Consider the following 26859-nt stretch of genomic DNA (forward strand, 5'->3'; position numbering starts at 1 on the left):
CCCGCAAAAAGCGATTCGTTGTAGCGCTTAAAGGGAAATCGGGAAAAGTGGATTCACCCTCCGAAAAGCGCTACACTCTTGCAAACAATTTGCAACACTAGTGAAAAAGACCTGTGCATTCCCATTGTTGTGGTTCCAGCAAAGTCCCTTCCCCTGGCTCTCTCCTCCGAACTTCCGGCGAAGCGATCGCCATTTTTTTTTTTCTCGGAGCGAGCAGAAAGCAACGAACCGGCGATCCTTCATTCACCCAGCGAGGCTTCTCTGGCTACAGTCCCTCCACAGAAGTGCTTTAAAACTCCCCTAAGTTCCCAAGCACAACACAGCCCCGTTTGCAAGTTCCCTTTATTTTCGGCCGAAAATCCCACCCGTGCAGGGGGTGGGATTTTTCTTTTCACTCGGAGGAGCATGGCAACGATGAATCGCCAGCTCACATGCCAGCTGCCAGCTAGATGGGTCTGTTCGTTAGGGAGAATCAAGGCATATTCGTTGCAACGTGTGTGTGTGTGTTTTTTTTAACTCTTCTTAAAGGAAAAGGGGCTTTCCCGGAGCATCATAACAACTGCCCATTGGCTGTTCATTTGACTGATGGCCAGGGGTGGGACAAAGCACAGGAAAAATCGCTTCCTGTCTAGCAATTTTTGCAAGACCGGAAACCTGTGGGAAACAAATGAAACGCTACTGCATTCCACTAAAAAAAGCAGGTATGCGGAACGCCGAGATTGCACTTATAAAAATAGCATTTCTGCTTTGCGGGACCAATTGGCAACATTGGTCCTTGTGTGGAAACACCCTGAGACTAAACTATTGTAATGTATTGCATGTTGGTCTCCCATCAAAATCAGTTCAAAAACTCCAGCTGATCCAGACTACCACAGCTTGACTATAGAGATGGGCACGAACCAACCCACAGGTCTCCGAGAACCCACAAAATGGTCTAATTCATTATAAGGCAGCTTCATGTTTTACACTTATCAAAGATACTGCCATGTTTCTTACTATTGCTCTGAACAAAAGTTGAAGCCATCCTCCAGTCAAGGAGCTTTCTCCTACCTAGAACCAGTCATAGGAAAGCTGTCAAGGCTGCAGATATTTCCCCAAGGTAAGACCCAGCAGCCTGAATAACTCAGAGCAGCCCATGCCTGTCAGAGCATGGAAGCTAAGCAGGGTAACCTATGGTTATTATTTGGTTGGGAGATTACACAAGGAGACAAGAGTTGCTACACAGACGAAGGCAATGACAAATCACCTCTTGCCCTAAAAACCTTCTGAGGAGTGGCCATACGTGAGTTGTGACAGCATTTAATTAGTATAAGGCAAGATAACACTCAAGTCAATGGCAAAGATGAAAATGGGTTTTTCTAAGTGTGCACAAGAATGTAGACATGGGAGACAAATGCCAGCTCATGCATCTCTACTCTTGTCTATGCAACCTTATGGCACAATCGACTGACAGTAAAGGATGAGCTGAGCTGCAGCTTCATAAAGAGTGTTTCATGGACGTGACCTTCCACAGAAAGCCTACTGTGTGGAGAAGACCATAGCTGATTTATTTGTTTGGTGTTTGAAGTCAGGAAATTACATGACAGGAGTTTAAGATGATATAACAACTCAAAGGACCATGCTATATCATAATGAAAATGGTTTATTATGGGTAGCTGCAGTGATCAGTGTAGTATTGATTAGGTGAAATGCAAACATAGTAAACCACTGCAGTAACTTCTGGCCAGAAAAGTCTTTGACTGATTTTTTCCCAGCAACAGCAGTTTTATGGCAACAACAGCAACACCATCAAAAGCCTGTCAAGAGCAACAACCTGGCTCTGATGAATGTCAAGAACACCCAAGAATGATCAAACGTTGGAAAAATGAGCTTTGTACAGATGCTTTTATGGACAGGATCGACAATTGCGCAGCTGTCTGCGGTAATTATGGCATCTTGCTTTGTGAGATTTTTGGAGATAATTATTTTATCCTGTGTAGCACTCTGTCATCAATGTGCCTCCTCAACAAGTGGTTGACAATTGTGTTGCCTCCCGTGGTAGTTACAGTGCTGTGATCAGTGCTTCTTCTGAACCACTGCTCATCGTCCTAATTTAGTAGCATAATGAACAGATCCTTGCCACAACGGCTTCTGTATCACATAGTCAATACACCAAAAAAACAAACAAACAAAGAATGGGTGGTACAAGAAAGAGGAAATAAAGGAAAGAGGAAACTACAAAACTCAGGTATATTCACTTAAAAATGGTACACATTCATACACACACACATATATATATACACATACACAAACAAGGATGTAATAGGACTTTATCTTTCACAAGTGAATTATTTTTGAGTTAGGAAATAAGGAATTTACTGCATTTTCCTCGGTCCTAGAGCCATTGCACGTATTAAACTGTTTTTGTTTGTTTTATACCTAAAAATGTACAGCATGAAGACAATCATGCTTGCAGTATATGCATTACACTTGTGCACCCATCAAGCTAGTGTGAATGGCTATGATAGGGCACATTAAATACCGAAAGACAAATCCAGATTTGTCTCTAAATAGTATATGGAATGACCTCATTTTCAATATTCTGAGAACTCAGCATTCAAATACTATGCAACTTGAGTTCAAATCACAGAATGCCCTCCAAGTCTATTTTATTTCTTCAAGCCATTACTTCTGCATTAACCAAAATAATAGTTAATTTCTAACTGAAGGCAGTATTTTTTTTAGATTTGTAACAGGGATGCAGATCACACACCCTCCATCTTTGTTCTTAGAGACCCTTTGCATTTAAAATGTGATTATAACAATTGGGTTGTTGGGCAGCATGGCCTCATAGGGGACCAGAAGAAACTTGAAATGCTCTTTTTAACTGGAGATGCCAGGGATTGAACCTGGGACCTTCTGCATGTCAAGTAGATGCTTGTACAGCTCTATGAAAGAGACTCAAACACCATCCCTCTGAAAATGTTATTAGTTAATGTGTACAATGGAATATATATTCATAGTTATGCATTCCTCGAGTACAAAATGAAGCAGGGCACAGGCTGGTAAAATTTTGTCAAGAGAATACACATGGACATCACCAGACGGTCAACACAGAAATCAGATTCTATGTGCTCTGCAGCCAAAGATGGAGAAGTTCTATACAGTCAATAAAAACAAGACCAGGAGCTGATTGTGGTTCATATCATCAGCTTCTTGCTGCAAAATTTAGGCTTAAATTGAAGAAAGTAGGGAAAAGCACTAGGCCACTCAGGTATGAACTAAATCATATCCCCGATGAATATACAGTAGAGGTGACAAATAGATTTAAGGAATTAGATCTGATAGACAGTGCCTGAAGAACTATGGATGGAGGTTTGCAGCATTGTACAAGAGGTAGCAACTAAAACCATCCCAAAGAAAAAGAAATGCAAGAAATCAAAATGGCTGTCTGAGGAAGCTTTACAAATAGCTAAGGAGATAAGGGATGTGAAAGGCAAGGGAGAAAGAGAAAGATACACCCAATTAAATGCAGAATTCCAGAGAAAAGCTAGAAGAGATAAGAATGCCTTCTTAAATGAACAGTGCAAACAAATAGAAGGAAACAATAGAATGGGGAGGACCAGAGATCTTTTCAAGAAAATTGGAGATATGAAGAGAATGTTTCATGCAAAGATGGGTATGATAAGGGACCAAAATGGTACGGACCTCACAGAAGCAGATGATATTTAAAAAAGGTGGCAAAATTATACAGAAGAACTATACAAGAGTGAGCTTAACATCCCTGATAACCACAAAAGGGTAGTAACTGACCTGGAGCCAGACATCCTGGAATGTGAAGTCAAATAGGCCTTAGGAAGTCTGAGCAACAATAAAGCTAGTGGTGGTGACAGCATTCCAGTTGAACTATTCAAAATCTTAGAAGACGATGCAGTAAAAGTGCTACACTCAATATGCCAGCAAATTTGGAAAACTCAACAATGGCCACAGGATTGGAAAAGGTCAGTTTACATTCCAATCCCAAAGAACGGCAATGCCAAAGAATGTTCAAACTACCGCACCATTGCACTCATTTCTCATGCTAGCAAAGTTATGCTCAAAATTTTACAAGTGAGGCTCCAGCAATATGTGGACAGAGAGCTTCCAGAAGTACAGGCAGGATTTCGAATAGGCAGAGGAACTAGAGATCAAATTGCCAACATACGCTGGATCATGGAGAAAGCTAGGGAGTTCCAGAATAACATCTACTTCTGCTTCATTGACTATGCTAAAGCCTTTGATTGTGTGGAGCACAAAAAATTGTGGCAAGTTCTTAAAGAGATGGGAATACCAGAGCATCTTATTTGTCTCTTGAAAAATTTATATGCAGGTCAAGATGCAACAGTGAGAACTGAACATGGAATCACAGATTGGTTCAAAATTGAGAAAGGAGTTCGGCAAGGCTGTATACTGTCGCCTTGCCTATTTAACTTATATGCGGAGCACATCACGAGAAAGGCGGGATTAGAGGAGTCACAAATTGGGATCAAGATTGCAGGGAGAAATATCAACAACCTCAGATATGCGGTTGATACCACTCTAATGGCACAAAGTGAAGAGGAATTAAAGAGCCTGTTGATGCGGGTGAAGGAGGAGAGTGCAAAAGTTGGCTTGAAACTCATCATCAAGAAAACGAAGATCATGGCATATGGCCCTCTCAATTCCTGGCAAATAGATGGGGAAGAAATGGAGATAGTGACAGATTTTATTTTCGTGGGCTCCAAGATCACTGCAGATGGGGACTGCAGCAAAGAAATTAAAAGACGCTTGCTCCTGGGGAGGAAAGCTATGGCAAATCTAGACAGCATCCTAAAAAGCAGAGACATTACCCTGCCAACAAAAGTGCGTTTAGTCAAGGCTATGGTATTCCCAGTTGCAATGTATGGCTGTGAAAGTTGGACCATAAGGAAGGCTGAGCGTCGAAGAATTGAGGCTTTTGAACTCTGGTGCTGGAGAAGACCCTTGCGAGTCTCTTGGACAAACCGGTCAGTCCTAGAGGAGATCAGCCCTGACTGCTCCTTAGAAGGCTAGATGCTGAAGATGAAACTCAAATACTTTGGCCACCTCATGAGAAGGAAGGACTCCCTGGAGAAGAGCCTAATGCTGGGAGCGATCGAGGGCAAAAGAAGAAGGGGACGACAGAGAATGAGGTGGATGGATGGAGTAACTGAAGCAGTAGGTGCAAACTTAAATGGACCCCAGGGAATGGTAGAGAACAGGAAGGCTTGGAGGATCATTGTCCATGGGGTCACAATAGGTCGGACATGACTTTGCACCTAACAACAACAACAAATGCATTCCTCATTTCTAGTAGCAGCAAATCCTGATTTCTTTTGTTCTGTGCTATGTATCAGCAAGAGCAACTGGAAAGGTTTGTCACATTAAGTAACCACAGCAACTAGCCCCCCATTAACTGGCTTTGTTGTATCAACACAGGAGATAAAAATAAATTGTACAAATGCTATTTCAGAAAGACAAAGATACTTAATTGGCCTTCAGCTTTGCGGGACTGTAAATAATAAATCACAGTGGTATGAATGTGACCTTCGGTTCTGTTATTAGCCTGATCTTCTCTGAGAAGGGGTATCTGAACTAGCAGTATCCATGGTAGCACTGTCAGTGTATCAGAATTACTGGCAAGAAGCACAGGCTTCTGGATCAACAGAGATCATCCTGGCAAAGCCATGCACATCTGAGCTTCCTTTTGGGTGCTTGGCTTCCTAGCACATCCATTCGTAGCTTTGTTTCACTTTAAAGGCACAAAGCAATACTAATACTTGCAGTAATAAAGATACAATTATGCATAATCATGGCAAGATGCCAAGCATCTCTGCAGGGGGAAATTGAATTATCTGAGGAGTGAAAGGACATCATCAGGATCAGAGGTGGAGGATGATCTTGGTAAATGTACCTAATTTCTCTCTGTGCAAAAATACTAGCCCTTGCATTGCATGAGTACTGCTGGCACTGGAAGGATTCTGCTTGTGGCATTCTATAATGAGGCTGATATGCTTTGAACAAAGAGTAGGATCAAGCCAACCCGTAGAAGTGAGAACAATAAATAAAAATGGTTTTCAGTCTTCTCTAGTTCCATACTCTTTATATTTCTCAACCTTCATGAGGCTAATTGCTATGGATTCTTTTTAATCCCCTTCTAACTGATAAATTAATCTGAGAAAATATAATTAGTCTATTATTTTCTGCCAGGTACAATTCTACACAGACAAATACATGCATGCATGCATACATTATATCATACTCAACAAAACAGGGTTTTTAAAAATTGGGTTCAACATAATTTCACTTCTCCACTGTATGAATGTAAGAAAAACCCTGCTAGATTAGACCAGTATACCATCTGGTCCATCTGGCTGTCCATAGGCAACAGGAGATAGAGATCAAGGCCTTTCCTTGATGTTCCTTTCCTTCCTTCCCAACAGTGGTTTACTGCCTCTGAATATAAAGGTTCCCTTTAGTGACAGAAGAAGAAGAGTTGGTTTTTATATGCCGCTTTTCCCTACCCGAAGGAGGCTCAAAGCGGCTTACAGTCGCCTTCCCTTTCCTCTCCCCACAACAGACACCCTGTGGGGTTGGTGAGGCTGAGAGAGCCCTGATATCACTGCTCAGTCAGAACAGCTTTATCAGTGCTGTGATGAGCCCAAGGTCACCCAGCTGGTTGCATGTGGGGGAGCGCAGAATCGAACCCAGCATGCCAGATTAGAAGTTCGCACTCCTAGCCACTACACCAAACTGGCTCTCAGTAATGTTTGATTATTGATTGATTCATCAAAATGTATGATTAATCAATATATTTTTATAGATATGTATGCTTTTGGCCATCACTATAGCTTCTGTCAATGAACTCTGTAATTTAAATTAGAGATGCCAGGCTTCCTTCTATCTAAGGCAGCACATTATCTAGACCAGTGGTCTGCAAACTTCTTGAGGCTGCAGACCAGCGGCAGCGGGGAGGGCGATCGCCCGGCCGCGCATGCGCGTTTGCGCCATGTGCGGCTGCAAACGCACATGTGCAGCATTCCCACGCATGTGCAGCCGCACATGGCACAAACGTGCATGCACGGCCCTGCTTCCCTCTCCCCCCCCTCCCACAAAAAGAAGCTTGCCGGGCTGCAAGCTAATCGGCTGCTTTTGTGGCTGATTTGCTTGCGGCCTGGGATGTTTCTTACTGGGGGGGGGCGGGGAGAGGGAGCTGCAGCCCGGTGGTTAGGGACCACCGATCTAGACAACTTGGCAAGGGTGGCCTACTTGTCCTTCATAGATTGTGTCCTTGTAGATTCCTAGTATCTAAATTGCTCACCACCAAATGCCCTCGTCTCTCCATTCCCAGAGAGGTATTCATGGTACAGGAAAATGACCATTCTCCACTCTGATACCCTGCAACATTGAGACCCTCTATAACCAAAACAGCAGAGGTGCTCAGAGCATGGAAGTGGGACAGTTCTAACAAGTTCCTGAATATCTCATCCACATAGTTCCTTAACTGTCTCTCAATTAGTCTCAAGGGAATTAAGTTGTTCCCGAAGAGGAACAACTCATTGACCCATTATGCACGGGGGTTTTAGCGCACATTCAGGGTGGAATGGCGGCGACTAAAATCACGGATAACGCACGGAGCCGGCTGCAACCGGCTGCAGCTTCGGTGCATGCCGCCGAAAAAGCCGCGTCAGTGAAACGCGGAAGAAAGCGCAGCTTCCGGGTGAGCGGGGCGCAACCAGAAGCGGCGCCCGGATCGGCGCGTGCATAATCGGTTACTCTGGGTTTTGCCGCCGTCGCGCCCCGCCCCGTGTATAACCGGTATGCGTCGCGTCTTCCCCCTCCGCGTTTTCCATGTGACCCGAAATCGCCGTTTCGGCGGCCGTGCATAATGGGCCATTGAGGAGACATCCAAAATATCTGTCCAATAGGTAATTATCATAAATGAGGCATTCTTTGAAAAAACTTGATATCCATCAATCTCTGATAGTTTTTCACCTTCATGACTTGAGTGGCTGTTTAGGCTGATCATAGGGTGCTTACCTAAACTCTGTAGATTACTCTACCAAGAATGTGGTATTCTGCTATCACACCATAATACAAAATGTGTCTTTTTTCAAGAAAATATATCTCATCATCTCAGCCTGTCAAACTCCCAAGCTCAATCTACCTGAAGTCTCTGTTTGCAAACTTCAGGTTCAAGAATTGGTTGATATCAATAACATATCAGACTTTATATGCTGTAGTATTTCCTTGTTTTTTATATATAATTATTTTCATAAAGATAGAAATAAAGAAATAAGACAGATCGTATAAATTGTTAATACAAAGAATAAAATATAGTCTTCATTTGTTACACTTAAACCCCCTCCATTAAGTGTCCGCTTTTAGTTAAGCTTTGAATTTGGGCTGGGAGGCACTGCGGAGATATACTTAATAACATAGATTCAGCTTACATAGGAAATCTAAGACCCCACATTTACTGCACAATGGTATGGACTTTTGCCCAAAACTTATAAACTTTTTCACATTTCCACCACATATGAAAAAAGAAACATACTCTATCACCACAATACCAACATTTGTTATAGTTTTTATCAATTTTAGAAATTACTTTTGGTGTCACATAACACCTGTAAAACATTTTATACTTCCAAAGTTCTTGGAATTCTTCAACTAATTTTCTGTTGGCTTGTAGTATTTCCTTGTTTTTGACTTTTGCTGTCCATAGAACCCACAGAAGCCTTTTCCAACAACAAAGGAATCAATTCTTCTCTTGTCCAATTTTTTTCATCATCCAACTTTCACACCCATAAGAGGCTATTGGAAAAATGATAGAACAAAGTAATCTGCATTTCGTAGTCAGGTGTATGTCCTTGCTTTACCATGTTCTGTTCAAGCTCATCATTGCTGAGCGACGCAGGGCAATTTTATACTGCAATCGCTACTCACATCAATTTGTGATTCAAGAAAAAAGAATTCTTGAATGCATTCAATCTCTTCACCATCAATTATTATCGTGACATGTCTGTTTTTTGCAGTGGTCCTTATTTTTGTCTTTTTAGTGTTTAAGAAAAGGCCAAATTTCTTACTTACTTCATTGGCCGTTGTAGTAAGCTGTTCTAGGCCTTCCTTAGTTTCTGACAGGAGGACAGTGTTATCAGCATACCAAAGATTATTTATATTCCTTCCTCCAATCTTAATTCCAGTATTAGATTCTTTGAGTTTAATCTCTCTCATAATGATCTCAGCATACAAGTTATACAGGAAGGAAGAAAGAATACAACATTTGGCACATTCCTTTTTCTATTTTGAACCAGTCAGTGTCACCAAATGGCATATGTACAATGGCTTTTTGGTTTGCATAGAGCAACTGCATCAGTTTGACCAAATGCACTGGCACCCCCAAATTTTGCAGGGCTTCTTACAATCCAAACAAAAAAGCTTTCTTGTAGTCAATAAAACAGAAATAGACATCATTCTGATATTCCAAAATTTCCAAAAATTTGACTTTTCCAAAATTAAGGGCAGGTTTGCTATGTGATTGCGAGCACCATGCCCTTATTGAACATCTGGTAATTGTCTTTCAATGGTTGTTGCTGTGTGTTGTTATGTGATTTTGAGCAGGATCTTACTAGCATGAGAAATGAGGACTATTGTATGGTAATTGAAACAGTTTTTTGAGTCACCCTTTTTTGGTAGTGGGATGAACATGGATCGTTTCCACTCTTCTTGACAGTTATTAGTTTCCCAGATTTTCTGGCACAAAGCTGTAGTGGTTTTGATTGGTATACATCTGAGCAGCTCCACAGGTATGATGCCAATGCCTGGGGGCTTGTTGTTTGGCAATTGACTCAAGGCTCATTCGACTTCCTCCTCAAGAATGGCCGATCCAAGTTCTATTTCTATTTATTTTTCATTTTGAAGAGAGTGATCTTCTTTCCTGCATGTGTACAGTTCTTCTATGTATTCTCACCACCTGTTCTTGATACTCTGATGGTCAGTCAGTTCCTTCCCCTGTTTATCTTCGATAATGCTTTGGCGAGCAGCAAATAAATTTTGGAACCTCTTTACTTTTGCAAAAGTATTTATTGTGTGTCCCTTTTGTAATCTTCTTCTGTTTGCATTTCTGATTTCAGTAAGCTTCACTGTCTAGTCTTGCTGCCCTTTGAAAATCTACATTTAATTTTCTCACTTCGTCTCTTTTGCCTGCAGTTTTTGTTGCTTTTCTGCATTCAGCTATTTTTATAGTTTCATCTGAGAGCCATTATGACCTTAGAAAGTCTAAATTCTGACCCTATTGTTAAAGTATATTTGAGGGAGGGGGCTTAATTGGAAAGAGCAGCAATTTGTAGTTGATGTTCACAAGATGTGACTTATAGCAGGTGATTGTATACAAGGCTCTGAAACTACGTTGAGATGGAGCAGGCACTGAAGTCCAATGCTTCTGATGGGGCCTACTGCCACCAATTTATCACCAGTATCAATCTCCTGCCAATGACTCACATGCCCTTCCCCTGATCACTCACTTGTGATCACTCAACCCCCTGTGTTCCCAGCTGCATGGGCTGCCCCAAACCATCATGGAAACACGGTATGGCTAGTGCAGGTGGCTGACAGTCCTGGAAAGGTTGGAGGTCTTGCTGGTGGGAGAAGGATGGATAGCAGGTGGGGAGGCATGGAAAATTTCTGCCCTTGGCCTTCTCCCAAATTTTGTGATTGTCAGTTTTGAATGCTTTTCAGTCCTGTAAAACTAGTGTAACAACCAGACAGAAGAAACACATTTAGTCCATTGTTGAAACTGTTTTCTCTTTGCTTCTATGAGATTGAAAATACTGTGCATGAGCACAGGTATTCCCCACTGCATACATGAAAAGTTCTGAGGATATATAGCCTCTAGCCTTATGAGAAAGCTGTACTCTGCAGTGCTTTCTGTGCTTCTCAACTTTGATATGTCATGTGCTGAACAATCGTTGCACTACCTAACCCCATAGGTTCACAGCTACTTACCTCATATATGAGGCAAAGGGTTAACCACAGAAGCATTTTGTTGATTTCTCTCAGGTTGGCTGGGCATTGTGCTGCAACTGCAGCACCTTTTGCTGAATCAAAAGTCAATTATACAGTCACTTCCATTCATTCTGGAGCATCGGCAGGAACTAGTGTGGAAACTTGAGGGTCAGAAGTCCCAGAATATAATTAGAAGAGCCTGAGCAGAAGTTCTGCCCATGGCTCTTTCATTCTATCGTTTGGTGTTTAATACTTCTGAATGATAAATGAGCACTGAATTTTGCCATATGTACTTGAGATCCATTTGGTACACCTGCACAGATAACTTTCAGATGACTCTCAGGATACAGACAAAGCACTCAATGGCCTTACAACTTGCCTGTTCAATTCTTGCCCTTCCTTATGAATAATTGAGCTGTCCTGTTAGTCAATTCATTATTCTCAGATTGACTATAAACAACATTGAAGGAAGCAGTCCTTATGGATATTATATTATTCTTTTAAACATGTTTGGCAGCTGAACATCCTGTTTTTGACAGCTGCAATAGCTTGTGAGCTGAGCCTTGGATCTTGTCATCTTGCCAACATCTGACTTTCATAGTTGCCAAACAGCTTTTGGTCTGCAAGGCACCCATGAAAGAGTTTCAGTTCTTCTGCCTTGCAGCTGCTTTTGCACCTGTATAAGAGGCGGAATTGGTTGTAACCCAGAATCATGGATGGGTAGGTTAGGCAATTAAATGATTTGGAGAAGTGGGGGGAACTATAATTTCACAAGGCTTTGTCAGAAAAGGTCTATATAAAATAATCTTGATAACAGACATTGATAAGCACCAAGAGCTGAAACTTTTAAAAAATGTTTATTTATAAGCACTGAATGATTTTCTCACTTTACTGAAACAAGCAGCTGTGGCAGGTATGTGGAGAGAATAGAACTTCATGAGAATGCACATTCATTCAATGCTAACAATCACAAAGTATTATATGGTTTGATTATGTGGAAAGCAAATCACTGAACAGGTTCAAGATCTTCACAAACTTCCAAGCTGCTCAACAAAAAACTGGTCTCCCTGCTCACAACTGGAAACAGAAAATAAACTGAACTAATGTGACTTGAGCACCCATATGGTTGAGGCCGGGTTGCCAGGAAAGAATGATGCCCCTCCCTCCTGGAACATCTAGTTGATGATCGGCCACTGTCAACCCTCCTCTTTTGCCTCCCCTGAGACCAGGAATTGGGTTTAGTCGCCACTGTTCTTGTTTTATTTTTATTGTCTATTGTTATTGTATTGTGCTTTTAGGGTTGGTTTTATGGGATTTTAGCATGCACTGTAACCCACCGTGTGCTTTGTGGGAGCAGTGGGTAAGAAATTTAATAAATAAATAAACAAATACATAAATAATCATTAGAACCTTTCTTTAAAAGCCATAACTGTCTTTTTCTGACTTAAAAAGTTAGGGGACACTTTCAAATATTCTCTTTTTTGGACAAGGTAACTGAGTGGCAGCTGGACAATTCCAGACAATTTTTCATGAAGCTAATTATATGAATTCATTACAGTATCTTTCAGCTTTGGGACAGCAGTGTCCTTGGTCACTGAAGCTGATGACTTATATCAAGAGAGGGGGGTGGGAATGTGACCATGTTCATTCTCCGGGATCCCTCAGTAACTGCTGGTACTCTTCATCGTGGTTCCAGAAGGAAGATCCTGCAGGATTAGGAAAGGAGTTCAGATGATAGTCCTAAATTATTGTTCCTCCACTTGGAAATAATCCTGTGCATTCATTTTCAATGATAAATTTTTAGTGATGCGCACAAAATGTTTTTATTAGCTACTTTCATTATAATTATTACACTAATTTATTCCTCTTTCATAGCCTATTTTTGCTGATAATGGTTTTTGATGGAAGAATTATCCCAATTTGTAATTGAGATTTAATTCAAAGAATTAAATTTGACCTTGATCACTCATCTTGCATAGAGAAGTCTTATTTTCCTCACACTTTTGTCTGGTTTGGTTCTTCTTCTAAGGTTTTACAATACAGACTACTGTGGGGAGCCTCTATCCTCAGTCCTCACATGTCATGAAGCCTGAGTAATCAGGACTATGGAGTGTGGTGTAACCAAACACTATTTCTTTTTCATCTTTTCTAGATATGAAGATTTCAACCCCAAACTTACACCTGAGCTGTGCAATGAACTGGAATGTGGTCAAATAATCTTCAAATTAGTGCAGACAAAATGTGGTTATGGAGAATGGATGATTGGATGGACCAGCTAGGAGTTCCATCTTGCAGTCCATATGAAGAAACACCGTTGGTTTTTTGTAGAAATACACCAAAAGCAAACGAAACCAAAAGACAAAAAGTTGTGTCTTCTTTAAATTTATTAAATACAATCCTGAATAATTTTGCAACCAGAACGGGGTCTTAAAATAACATCATATAATATCACCAGTACAGGCACAGGATATCACATAGGCAACATTCTTTAATAAAGGGGTAGAATCATAGAATCATAGAGTTGGAAAGGGTCATACAGGCCATCTAGTCCAACCCCCTGCTCAACGCAGGATCAGCCCTAAGCATCCTAAAGCACTGGGGCATAATTGAAGAAGTTTACTAAAGAGCTGTTGCCTATGTGATATCCTGTACCTGTACTGGTGATATTATATGATGTTATATTAAGACCACAATTGCAACCACTGAAGAAGCTCTGGAAAGCGGAATTGAATATCTGGGACCCTGTTCTGGTTGCAAAATTATTCAGGATTGCATTTAATAAATTTAAAGAAGACACAACTTTTTGCATTTTGGTTTCGTTTGCTTTAGGAGTTCCACCTTAGACAAAGCTACCATCTAGAGGTTGCTGCAGGACCCATCTTCCTCCGGGATTCAGAAATGTGAGCTGAGGTTTGTGGCACTTTTTGTTTGATTTGATAGTTGTATCCTCTATTGGAAGACAAAGATGAGGCCACTAGATTAGATTAAATTACTTGAAGGCTTTCTACATGGGGGTGTCCACAAGATAGTTTGGCAATTATAACTGGAGGGAAATGCTGCACCTAAATAGATAAGTAGGGCAGTCAAAGTCATATCATGCCTATCTTAAAATGACTGCACCGGCTGTCAACATTTTCTGGTTCCCATTCAAGAAACTGGTTATAAACAGTTCAAGGTCAAAAGCAAAATGTGAGTTCTTCTCTATGTACCAGTTTATTACAAGGCAACATGGTTCTCTGCAAGTTATATTCAGCTTGGAAATCTTTAACCTTTATCACATGGGAGGCTCAGCACCAGGCTACCGTGGTACCTGGTGTTTGAGCCAGGACAGATTGCCATGCCTTTTCCTGCTCCCACATGGGGGAGCATTTGGCCCACTGCACTTCGTGGGCCCTGGATTTGTGCTCCTGCATGGCAGCCAGGGTGGTGAGGTTCAGCCATGTTGTGGGGTGGCATGGGACTTTTTTTTGGTTTATGAACATGTTATTGCATACCAACACAATACCATGTTCTTAAACAAACAAGAAAAATGCCCCAGGCAGCTCTGCCGAACTGCTCAGCATGGCAGAGCTGCCTGGAGTATTTTTTTGTCCCTTCGGGATGCTGTACCTGGGTGAGGGTGTGATGAGCCGGGTTAGGAAAGCCCAACTCTTCCCTTCAGAACAGCTCTGGCCTGACATAGGCCTTGTTGACACCTGGTGCAAAAAAGGGAACACAGATTTATCCACATTCCCTTGCCATGGGGCAAATCAGGGCCTGACTCAGGCCAGGCCTGGGCTGGGCCCGAGTTGGGACCAATGTCATTCAGAACCTGGAATTTGCCCTTCCACCAGACAAGCAGTAAGTCAGGCCAGATTCCGGGTGAGGAAAAGGTCTCTCTCAGACAAATAGTTTGGGTCATCTTTGCTAGCCTTCTGTATATTTGTAAATCCTCATGTCTTTCAGATGGCCGTTGGAAAACAAGACTGTGATCATTTGTATTATCCTCTACCCTTGGCTATTTCTAACTTCTGACTTTCAACAATTATAAGTTTGTTTTCCATGTTTTAAGCTAATTATACTTTGATGTCTTAATTTTATTTGGTGCTTGAAAACATTTTGGTACAAAAACAGAATAAAAGTTCTATACATAATTATATAGAAGAATGAATGTGTTTCCTAGGGATTTTTTAAAAAAATCTGTATGGTTTTGATGGACTATTAACTTGTTCTCTACATGCATCCTTCCTGCATCTAAAAAAAAATAATCCAAATATAATGGACTCCATGTGAGACTGTATGGATCACTGCTAGAGCAGTGACTTGCCTAAAGACATCTTCACAGTCAAATGACTATATATAATGCATACAGTTCGCATTCCATGACAGCTAGTGACAGAATTCCCATGTTTTCAAATGATTCTTGACCGTGATTCTGAAGTATTTGTGTCCTTCAGGACTATTCCAAAGGAGATCATTCTCATCATAGAAATAATTGCATTTACAACAATGTCATGCCTTAAAATGCATGTTATTTGAACATCTCTTATGCTTGATCAGAGATTCTTATACATCCCTTTAACTTAAGCCTTGCATTCCCTTTGACATTAGTAGGAAGGTGGCATTTTAACATCTTAACACCGCCCGTGGCGCCGCGGGCGCCATCTTAACACCGCCCGTGGCGCCGCGGGCGCCACGGACTAAATAAAAGGGTAAGGGGTTCTGGGGCGGGATGTGTCCGTGATGAGGAAGGGTCCGGATTGGACCCATCCTCCGGACAGACAATCGGAGGGACCAATTGGCAGGTGCACAGCGCCTGCCGATTGGTGCCTCCGATTCCCAGCCCCAGCAACTGCGAGCCGCGCGCAGCGCGGCTCGCGGTTGCTCCCTTTGCCGCCGGAGGGAAGCCGCACCGGAGGGAAGCAGGGAAGGAGGCATGGCGAGTCTCACCTGAAGGCTGGAGGCGGCCCCTTAGAGCAGTGGTCCCCAACCTGCAGCCCGCGGCCCGGTGCCAGGCCGCGAAGGCCATGGCGCCGGGCCGCAGCTCCCTCTCCCCACCCCCCCCCCCGCAGTAAAAAACTTCCCAGGCCGCAAGCTTGCGGCCCGGGAAGCTACTTACTGCGGGAGGGCGGGGAGAAGGAATCGGGGCCGGGCTGCGCCCGTGCAGGCCACGCCCGCGCGGCCCGATCCGCAGGCGCGGCCCGCGGGTGCGGCCTGATCCGCGGGCGTGGTTCGCGGGCGCGGCCCGACCCGCGGGCGTGGCTTCCGGGCGCGGCCCAATCTGCGGGTGCGGTTCGCGGGCGCGGCCGGGCGCGGCTCGAAGCGCGGGCGCAGCCCGCGGGCGCGGCCGGGCGCGGCTCGATGCCCTGCCGGTCCCCAAAAGAGCAAAGTGCTTCTGCAAGCCTCCGGGACTTTTGTGGGAGCTCGCCTCCTTCCCTCCGGGGCAGATGGGACGTCTCGAGACTGCTGCGGCCTCCCTGCCCGGTGCCCTGACCCGTCCGGCCCCGCTGCTGATTGCCTCGCTGCCAACGCCCACAGCCAGTTCGGGCGTCGCCAATGGAAAGGTAGGCCACGCCGCCAGACTCGCGGGCCCAGCCCGAGCCGGCCCTGCCTGGCCGCGCCCTGCCAGACTCCCCAGCCTCGCTAGCGCCCGCTGCATTAAGCCTGCAGCGGGCTTATTTACTAGTTCCTTTATAATTCTCAGGAAGTCAAAGGAAAATGTCAAAACTATAAATGTTAATACTGATAAGTAATTATTTGGTTTCCGGCTGGATCTTGAAATATGTACAGGAAAACATCCGCTTATGACACCCGCCCTCTTGTGGCTTATTTAAAGTCTCCTCCCCTTGATAGCTACACACAGAGGGCATCTGCATATCCTGATTTTACTTGTTTTCTATGGAAATTTTGGGTAGTATATCAGCTCCCTGGATATGCTAGCTTGATTTTCTGTGCAGGTAAACAGCAGCCAGAAGCTCCATTACTTTGGATTTGGTTCTATTCTAAACAAAGGAGTTCTATACAGGAAATCCAATTAGAGCTTTGTTCTACAACCACTAGCACTGAATATGACATGCAGAAAGAACATGGATACTGCTATAGATATATATGAATTTACTACTCTGCCTGGCTCAGACTGCTTCATTTCCCTAGTTTCTTACACAAATGTACTAGCTTTATGCTTGTTTATATTAAGCCACATCACTGAAACATCTAGCCTAGTACTGCTGCTAGTCATAGCTCATGTTGCTGGACCAAAGTATCTGATACTTTCAAACTCCTGAAACAGGAAGGAACATAAATTAATGATTCTTTGTGCCTTTTTTGACTGAGTAAAAAAAGATAAACAATGAACTGATTGTTGGTTAATGAAATAACAACTTTTTGGGGACAGGCAGACACCTCTGGGGTATGCTAGGATGCTCCCGAGCTGGAGGAGATTACACTTCATCAAGATGGGTAGCTACATTAGTCTGCCTGTAGAAGGAGAAAAGAGCAAGAGTCCAGTAGCACCTTAAAGACTAACAACATTTGTGACAGGATATGAGCTTTCATGAGTCACTGCTCACTTCTCCACATACAGCTAGAATGTGAGTTCATCTGTCTTGTATTTGGGGGGGGGGCATGATTTCAGATGCCAGATCACATTAGCAGGCAAATGTCAATAGCAGGTGTGATTGGATTAGATGTGATATCCAGAGGGGAGTAGGCCTAGGGAAATTAGTGTTGGTAATGACATAGGAAACCTAGGTCTTGATTCAGTCCAGGAGGATGCATTGTTGTGAGCTTTATTATCCTATATTATCAGTTGCAATTCAGCAGTCTGTCTTTTAAATTTCCCTTTGATATTCCTTTGTAAGAGAACTGCTACTCTTAAATCAGCAACTGAATGTCCTGGAAGATTAAAGTGTTCCCCTACTGTTTTTTTTTAATGTTGTGGTTTTTAATGTCAGACTTGTGTTCATTCATTCTGTGTCAAAGGGATTGGCTTGTTTGTCAAGCCAATTGGTGGGGATTGTGAAAACTGGAGTTAGGCAGTGGTGTGATGTTATTAGCGGGAGGGTGTACCCAGAAATGATGTTATGTTATTAGGTAACTATCTCCAAGATCTCTAAGGTTTTAAGCCATAGAGTTTTGGGAAATTCCTAATACAATGCCTATTACTGCCATCTCTCATTTTTCCCTGTTGCTCCATAAAGCAGTTGCAGATGCCCAGGGACCAATAGCAAAAGGTTTTCATGGTGGGTCTCAGAGTGCTCACTGAAATAAATGTCCTGCCTCATTTCTTCCTTTTCTATTTAGGAATGAACCAGTCAAAAGACCAAGCCTCCTGATTCCTGATGAGATAACATAGAACACATGGAAACAATCTCACCTGGATAGCCCAGGCAAGCGTGGTCCCATCAGATCTCAGAAGCTAAACAGGGCTGGCCATGGGTAGCACTTGAAGAGGTAACCTATAAGGAATACCAGGGTCATGACATGGGGGCAGCCAACAGGAAAACACATATGAACATCTCTTGCCTGACTGCCAGACAATCCTGGCTATATTATACACACGCCATATGATAGATAAGCCTTTTTAAACCTTTTGTCCATGGAGAGGAGACATACATACATACATACATACACACACACACACACACACACACACACACACATACAGTCCCTTAAAATGCCAATAATAAGTGACTCAAAAATTTTTTCTCGGTCCCAAAGTGACCAGTGTGTTCCAGGTTACCCCTTCAAAAACACCTAGTGATTGCCTGAGTGGTCTTATGCCATATTTGAATTTTAGAAGGCACAAAACAACATCCTGAATGAGTTTGGACATAAAATGGCTTTGGTGGTAGCAGTGATACCCAAAGTCCGATAGCAGAGTTTATCATGTTGCCCACAGTCCTGGGATACATTCCGTGTCAGAATAGGAACAGTCCTAGAGGAAAGAAGCTGAGGACAAATCTACAAAACTCTATCCTAGATCTGCTGGATACAAGCTAATCCACTGTTATATACTATTTTTCCAGCACCTCCTTTATCACCAACTCTATTCATTTTTTTCCTATCAGCTAAATATGACTTCCTTGTCAAAACATAATTTTACCACTACTGTATATTTCCAGAACATCTTTTATTAGTTTGCTCCCATGCTGCAGCCCACAGATCCAGCATTTGGTGGCTGAACAGCTTAATTCTTTTTGCAAAAATTAAGATAACTGAACACAAATCATTCACACACAAGACGTGGCTTTTCTGGTGTAACATGGACCAATACAACTGAAACTGGTGAAATACCTTCTGATTTACACAAGTATCTTCTGTGAAGTATCTGGTCCACTGAAAATAATGTGTGCTTAATGAGGGGAAAAATCAAACTATTGAAACTAGACACACAAATAGAAATACATTAATTTGTTTTCCACAGATAAGTCTGTTGCAAAGTAATTGGAGAAAAATGGAAAAATTCAATGAACTGACTAATCTTGTGTAATAGAATAGGTAGTTTCAAAAGTTACCCTTATGTTGGAGGTCATTTAGAGTTTAAAAAGTCCTGTTATACAGAATGGAGACCACATTTTCACTGTTAGGGAAGGGTTACTCAGCTCTGGAAAACTGAGAGCTGTTTCATTTTTTTAAACAAGTACCCATCCTCTGATGCAGCAAAAGGACCAAACCTAGGGAATGGGAAATCCAGAGACTCCCAGCACATAGACTTAGTTGCATTCATGGGGCTCTCTGAGCCCATTCTTATTTCAGTAGCCTGCCTTCTTCCCATGCTGATATGGTAATTAACTACCTCATGATCACTTGGAACACTGTGCGGCCGGCACTTACGGAGGCCGTGGGTTGACACGGTGAGTGGGCTGCTGGAGGCGGCACAACAGCCAGGTCCTCCAGCAGTGTGGGTAGTATGATGCCAGCATGCTTGCACTGGCTACACAGGGCAAGTTCAGCAGTGCCTATGTATGGTGCCATGTGATGGGACTCGGCCTCCTGCCCCTGGCTCACCAGCAGACAGCTTCTCTCCCTCCCACCCTGTTTGATGGTTTTATGGTTTTATGGTTCTTGGTAGTGGGTAATGTTGTATTAGGTTATTACAGAATTTGTTTTGTCACAGCTAAGGGATTATTGGCGCTCCTGGGATTGTGGGGCCTCCTAAGAGGTTTTTACATATGGCCATGCCTGAATGGATTTACATTGTCTATTTTTTCATCTAGTTTAGTATTGCCTACTCCTACTAGTAGGAGTACTCAATCTGGTGTTGGGATAGAGGTGGGTCTGGAAGTGGCATCAGCTGTACCATGGTCAGACCACTACATCCTGTGGGCCCGGATCAGCATACCATCCCTTCCCTGTTTGGGCAAGGGTCGTATTTTAGCCCACCCGTGGAGATTTATGGATCCAATGGGTTTCTGGAATGCTCTGCAGGAACCGATGCTTCCTGGTGACTCGTAGACAGCACTGGTAGAGGACTGGCAGTCCTGCCTGTCAGATGCCATAGATGAGATCGCCCCTAGACGTCCTCTCTGCCCTTGACTCAAACAGGCCCCCTTGGTGTACTGGGGAGCTCCAGGAGAAGAAAAGGGAAGTGAGATGACTAGAGCGAGTATGGCAGAAAACTTGCAACCCAAACTCACCCTTGTCTCTGACCCAGAAATTGCAGGTGGTGCAAAACGTAGCTGCTAGGGTCCTCACAAGAACACCTTGGAGAGCCCATATCCAGCCTGTACTGAGGCAGCTGCATTGATTACCAGTTGCATCCCGGATCAGGTTCAAGGTTTTGGTTTAGACCTTTAAGGCCCTTTGCAGTCTGGGACCGACGTATCTGAGGGACTGCTTGTCCGTGATACAACTGCTGTGCAGGGATTGGTGGCTTGCAGTGATTGAGGAGGCAGCACGAATTTTGCACCTCCATGCAGAATCAGTCTAATTAATGAAGAAATAAATTGCATTCACTGAAATGGGACAAGCTTCCAAGTAAGCATGCTAGTAAGTACACCCTTAAACATATTGAATGGCTCCTAACACCACATAATACTGCTCATTCTCTGCGCAAGATGCTCACTACAAAACTTAAGATTAATATATTAGTCCATAACATCAGTGCTTAAACTATATTGCTACTGCACAGACCCCATTTCCCTTCCAGCCAAAAGATAATGTCACCCAGCTTGCTTCCTTTCAAATGGCTAAAATATTACCCCCCTCGTATCCCTTCTATTACTTGGTACACTATTTCCTGAATAAATATCTATAATTATTTTCCAGTTACGAAACTATCAATATAATTTTATTTCACAGCTCCCAGTTTTGCAGATTGAGCTGGGGTTTGAGACAAGCTGCCCTTTTTGTATTTCTAAAAGAGAAATTTTATGATGTTGGTTTTGTGGAACAACCTAAAAATTCACCAGCAGAAGGTATAAGAAGTTTCACCTTAAAATTACTTAATTTTGCTAACCAGTTAAAATGTAAGAAACAGAAAACCCAGATCACAGATGGAGCTCTCAACTGCTGTTGCAGACTCAAGCTCCTGGCAATGAGGAAAGCAAAGCAATTCCTCTTGCTTCCTTTCAGTCACAGCTGTGACTTCTCACATTGGCTGGAACAAAAGGAAGGCAAAATGGGGCTGTTTCTACTGCATAAATTAGACAGCAGTCTGTCCATATGTTTTGCCTTCCATCTGAGTCTAGAAGGCCTGGATATTCATTTTAAAAGAACAAGAAAGCTGGGAATCCGGAGCTTAAAAATGGCCTACAGAGATATCACATGCTCAGATGATTCCAGTTAAAACAGAGCTAACCAGGCAACATGACCATTTTATGCCAGGTTCTAGTAAGAGACTTCTAAATTGACAGGATGGGTTTATTTAAAGCTGGGTTGCCCCTTTGCTGGTTCTAGCAGGGAACCCCCAAGCAACTATCCCCATAACCATGTTCTTGCTCAATGGACAACATTTAATTGCTGTGGGAACTTCTTAATAGAGTTATTTTATACCGATCTCCCTGAAGAAGCACAGGTGATACACATTGGGTCAGTATATCTGAACAACTTTTTCTCCCACTGTCTAATTGTTTGCTCTTTTATTTCCTGTCTAGGAACAGGAAATGACTTCCAAGAGATCTGTAGCCCTCTTTCTAGGATCTGCCAGCCCAGGGCTATCATATCTTGGTGTAAGGGAGGCTAAGAGAGAGCCTGTTCTGCTCACAGAGACATACAATACATCCAACATAGTTTTTCTCAGGTGGAGGTCATACTATTCCTACTTAAAGAAGTCTATCTCCTACATCTTTAGTCTGCCATTCACCCAAGGAGCTCAGAATATCCCCTTCCACCATTTTACATGCACAACAGTCCCATGGTGTAGGTTAGTGGTCCTCCAGCATCCTGTTCTGGCAAGTTGGTTTTTACAGTTTTCCTGTGAAGGAAGAAGCAAAGGCTGGGATGCTGAAGAACTGTTGATCCTGCCCCAGCCACCTGTGATTGCACTTACTACAGTGTTTGGGTTTGGTACTTTCTCCAGCACTCTCACATGTTTCCTTTGCCCCACAGACCTTAACAGAGCCATCAAGTACTGACCCTACTTCTGTCTCTACCTTGGCTTGTCATTTCTTTATCGTGCTAGAGGAGAGTGTGATGTTGCATCATTGATTCTTAATGAATGAGGCACTGATCAATCAAAACAGGCACCATTTTTGTTCTCCTGTTCTGCCTTTCTCCACCTTAGCATTTCCACACCACAATAGAAACATTTAACTCTATGGGAAATTAATTTAGCTCCTTTCATTATAATTAAGGCCAATCTGTGTCAAAGGCAGCATGTGCATTGGATATCACTGGATATATAGCACTACTATGGGGCAAAGCTTCTTATGCACTTTCAAATTTTTACTACCTGCTGCTTTCCATTTAGATACAATTAATCTTGTAATGAGGCAGGACTCATTTTCTGCCTTTATATATTGCTTTTTTTCTACACATGAAGTGGTAGGTTGCCAGTGGGTCTCTCAAGTGCTGTTCAGTTTATATTGGATAGAGCAGGCTTACCTTGATTTGGATTCTGGTTTGGTCCTTCTAAAATTGAATTTTTCAAAAACCAAACCAAAACAAGTTAGGCCTGAACCAATGTACAGATATCTCAAGCATGACTATGGAGTTCTAAATCGGAACTATATGGTCAAACTTGATCTTAATACTTCTACATTTGATATTTCTGGAGGGGCAGGGGGAAATCTATTTACTATTTCAGTATTTGAAATGTTAACTGAAATGCTTATTCAGTTCATTTTGAGTTGCTTTCTACTAGCATATTGACTGGAAAAGACTGCAGCAGCTATCTGACCCTCACATTAATGTCTTACATAAGTAAAGTAGGGCTGCCGGCTTTGGGTTAGGAAATACCTGGAGACTTTGGGGTGGTGCTGGGAGAGCGTGAGATTTGGGGTGGGGAGGGAACAGGCTGATTCCGCATGGGAGGAAAAGCCTGGGAGGGCAGTTACATGACAGTGACGCTAATCACCACTTCCCCACCCCTAGGTGGGCCTCTCCCAGGCCCAGCATGCGTTAGCCCACCATTGCCCCTCTTTAAGGGAATGTGAAAGTTTTCTGTGTTCCCTTTGGTGCTTCAGGGGCCAACAGGACCTACCTCAGCGGAGGCAGGTTTGGACACCTACAGAGGCCTGGAAGGAACAAAAAATGCTCCACTCAGCTCAATGACACTTTGCACCGCTGCTGGGCTGATTGGGGCATTTGTTTTGCAGGAAGGTAGGATTGCATTCTCATACAATCCTACCTTCCTATAACCCCCTGCGCTGCCCCCCCCCCGCATGGTAGAACTGTTCTGCCTAGGCTGTGTCCATCAAGATGCCCAAAATCCATGGCAGACCAGGTCGGCCATCAAAATGTGTCCACCGTGGGGATACAGAAAGTTGTGGAGCATGCAGCTCTGCTGCTACAACGCACCAGTGGTGGCCCAAAGTGGCACTGCTGGTGCCGAATCACCAGCTGTGGAGTATAATGCCATGGAATCCACTCTCCAAAGCACCCATTTTCTTTACAGGAACTGGTATCTTTAGTTTGGAGATAGGCTGTTATTCCAGGGGATCCCCAGGTCCCACCTGGGCACTGATGTCTCTAAATGGTTGCTCAAAATATTACACCAAAGACTTTTTTGGTATATACGGAATGAAAAATGGAAGATGTTCAAGCTAGATTTAGAATCGGCAGAGGCACTAGGGATCATATGGCAAATTTATATTGGTTACTGGAGCATATGAATGAATTTGAGAAGAAAATAATCTTATGTTTTGGATTATAGCAAAGCCTTTGACGATGTGGATCATGAAAAGGCGATGGTTGGTTTGAAAAGAAATAGGTGTACCAGATCTCATTGTTTTGATGCACAACCTGTACTCTGGACAAGAGGTTACTATTTGGCCAGAAGATGGTTTTCAATTGGCAAAGGTGTCAGACAATGATGTAGATTATTGCCCTGTCTCTTTAATCTTTATGTAAAGCATATCAAAGAAACCTGGATTAGCATTAAATGAAGATGGAAGGAATATTAACAGTTTGAACTATTCAGATGGCACTACATTACTGGTAGAAAATAGTGAAGAATTAAACTATGGGTGAAGGTTAAAGATAAAAGTGCCAAAGCAGGAGTACCGCTGAACATCAAGGAGACAAAAATAATGACTACTTGAGAATTATACAACTTTAAAGTTGCTGATGAAGAATCGGAAAGCGTTAGAAGGTTTTCTATTCCTTGGCTCAATTAAGAAATCAGAAAGAGGTTGAGAGTGGGAAGGGCATCCTTGAAGGCACTAGAAAAGAGCCTGAATATGCTGCTGGTGACCGAGACTAAGGAAAGTCCTGTTGTACTATTCCCCATTATGGGTATTGTTGTGTGAGCCAGACAGAAGAAAGTTTTCCTTTGAAATGTGGTATTGCAGGTGAGGATTATGGATATAGTCCATAAAAAGACAAATACGTGGATTCTAGATCGAATCAAGCTGAACTCTCTTGAGAAGCTAAAATGACCAAACTGGTGCTATCATTTAGTTACATTATGAGAGGACAAGACTCATTGGAAAAGATAGTAAATGGCAGGGAAAGATGGAGGGAGCAGGAAAAGAAGAAGACCCAACATGAGATGGATTGACCCAATCAAAGAAGCCACCACCCTCCATTTGCAAGTCCTGAACAAGGCTGTTAATGATAGGAAGGTGCAGAAGTCATTAATTCATAGGATCACCAGCCAGGTACAGTGGTTAAGAGTGGTGGCCTCTAACCCCTCCACATGCAGCTAACTGGGTGACCTTTTGCTAGTCAGAGTCCTGATAGAGCTGTTTTGACCAAGCAGTTCTGTCAGAGCTCTCTCAACCTTACCTATCTCACAAGGTATCTGTTGTGGGAAGAGGAAGGGAAAGGTGTTTGTAAGCTGCTTTGAGACTCCTTTGGTTCATGAAAAACGGGGTATAAAAACCAACTCTTCTGCTTCTTTTCCGTAAGTAAAGCAACATGATGACATTTAACACACAAACACACACATTTCCAATATCATTTCAGAAACAAACTAAATGAAAGCACATGAACCATCTGTTGTACTTTCCATTGCTCCATATTCATGATTTTATTTTGTTAAAATTATACTTAGAAGCTATGCATTGCTGCAGTGATTGCATTTGTTTTTGTACAAACAGAGCTGTGGGAAGTACATATTCATTTCAACCACATTTTCTACTTTGCTAAGAATGAGAGATAGACTGTTTACACACTGGAGGTTTCATGCCAGGCTGCAGGCTAGAGTTTTAGTTGTGGCAGCTTACCCCACCTCTTCCTGCACCCACACAGGGGAGCATTTGGCCCGGTGCACCTCATCCGCTCCCAATGTGTGTTCCTGCATGGAAGCTGAGGCAGTGAAGTTCCCAGTGCATAAACGGTCTTTGTGAGGCATCCTTCACAACTGGTATGGGAGGAGACACAAACCTGCATTTTTTTAGTGCCTCTATTCAAGACCAGTAACACCTTAGAGACTGATTTTCAGGGCATGAACAGTTGAGAGTCAAAGTTCCCTTCATCAGATACTGTATCTTTCATTAATTCTTAAGAGTTGCCAACCCCTGCTTGGGAAATACCAGGAGATTTGGAGTTGAAGCCATGGAAGTTTGGGGTTTGGAGAGGGGAGAGGCTTCTGTCATAGAATCATTGAATTCACCCTTTACAGCAGCCATTTTCTCCAGGGGAACTCTGGAAATTAGCTGGAAATCTCCAGCCACCACCTGGAGCACCTTCAATATAAAAGCACCTACACTGAGCTGTGTCTTGTGTCCAAGTGAGCTGGCAGTTTGCTATGGCTCACCCATATAGACTTAAGGCATACCCAGGTCTCCTTTGCATTGCAGGTTTGGGGAGAAGGGTCTCTAAGGAAAGTTTAAAAAAGAGAAATTTGCCAATGGAACACATATGGTACCTTGTTCTACCATGATTTCTTTATTCCATCCCCCAACTTTCCCTTGAATACCATATATTTATCTTATCTTATCTTACTCCAGGATTTTAGGGTGGCTCACATGCTTCTCTCCTCTACCATTTAGTCCTCACAGATCCAAAGTTTTTTTGTAGTCTGCAAGAAAAAGTGTGGCATTGCACTGTTCTGTTTTTCTCCAGAGTGTCTTTGCCTGTATGCTGGTAGCCTAAGAGACTGCACACAGAGGTACTTGCACAGAAAAGGAGAAGGATTTATTGTTTGATTGCACAGTTCACTTTTAAAAAAAAGAAGAAGAAGCCCTTGGGGAACCCATATTCTGAATCTTATGTCTTCATTCTTCTGTGCTAGGGCTTACTTACTACAAATGA

General features: G+C 42.9%; 2 long non-coding RNA genes across 2 annotated transcripts in view; one reads left to right on the top strand and one right to left on the bottom strand.

Moving 5' to 3' along the window:
• The window catches only part of LOC143836849 (uncharacterized), a 34768-nt gene extending 21407 nt beyond the window's left edge, over nt 1-13361 (top strand). Inside the window, exon 3 of the long non-coding RNA XR_013230781.1 lies at nt 13175-13361. This is a non-coding gene — a long non-coding RNA (uncharacterized LOC143836849). The remainder of the gene's footprint in view (nt 1-13174) is intronic.
• LOC143836850 (uncharacterized) overlaps nt 12605-26859 on the bottom strand; it is a 41468-nt gene continuing 27213 nt past the window's right edge. The window contains exons 2-3 of the long non-coding RNA XR_013230782.1: nt 18377-18458; nt 12605-12728 (exon numbers count right to left, since the gene is read on the bottom strand). This is a non-coding gene — a long non-coding RNA (uncharacterized LOC143836850). The remainder of the gene's footprint in view (nt 12729-18376; nt 18459-26859) is intronic.

Source organism: Paroedura picta, chromosome 4, assembly GCF_049243985.1.
Source record: "Paroedura picta isolate Pp20150507F chromosome 4, Ppicta_v3.0, whole genome shotgun sequence".
Classification (NCBI taxonomy): Eukaryota; Metazoa; Chordata; class Lepidosauria; order Squamata; family Gekkonidae; genus Paroedura; species Paroedura picta.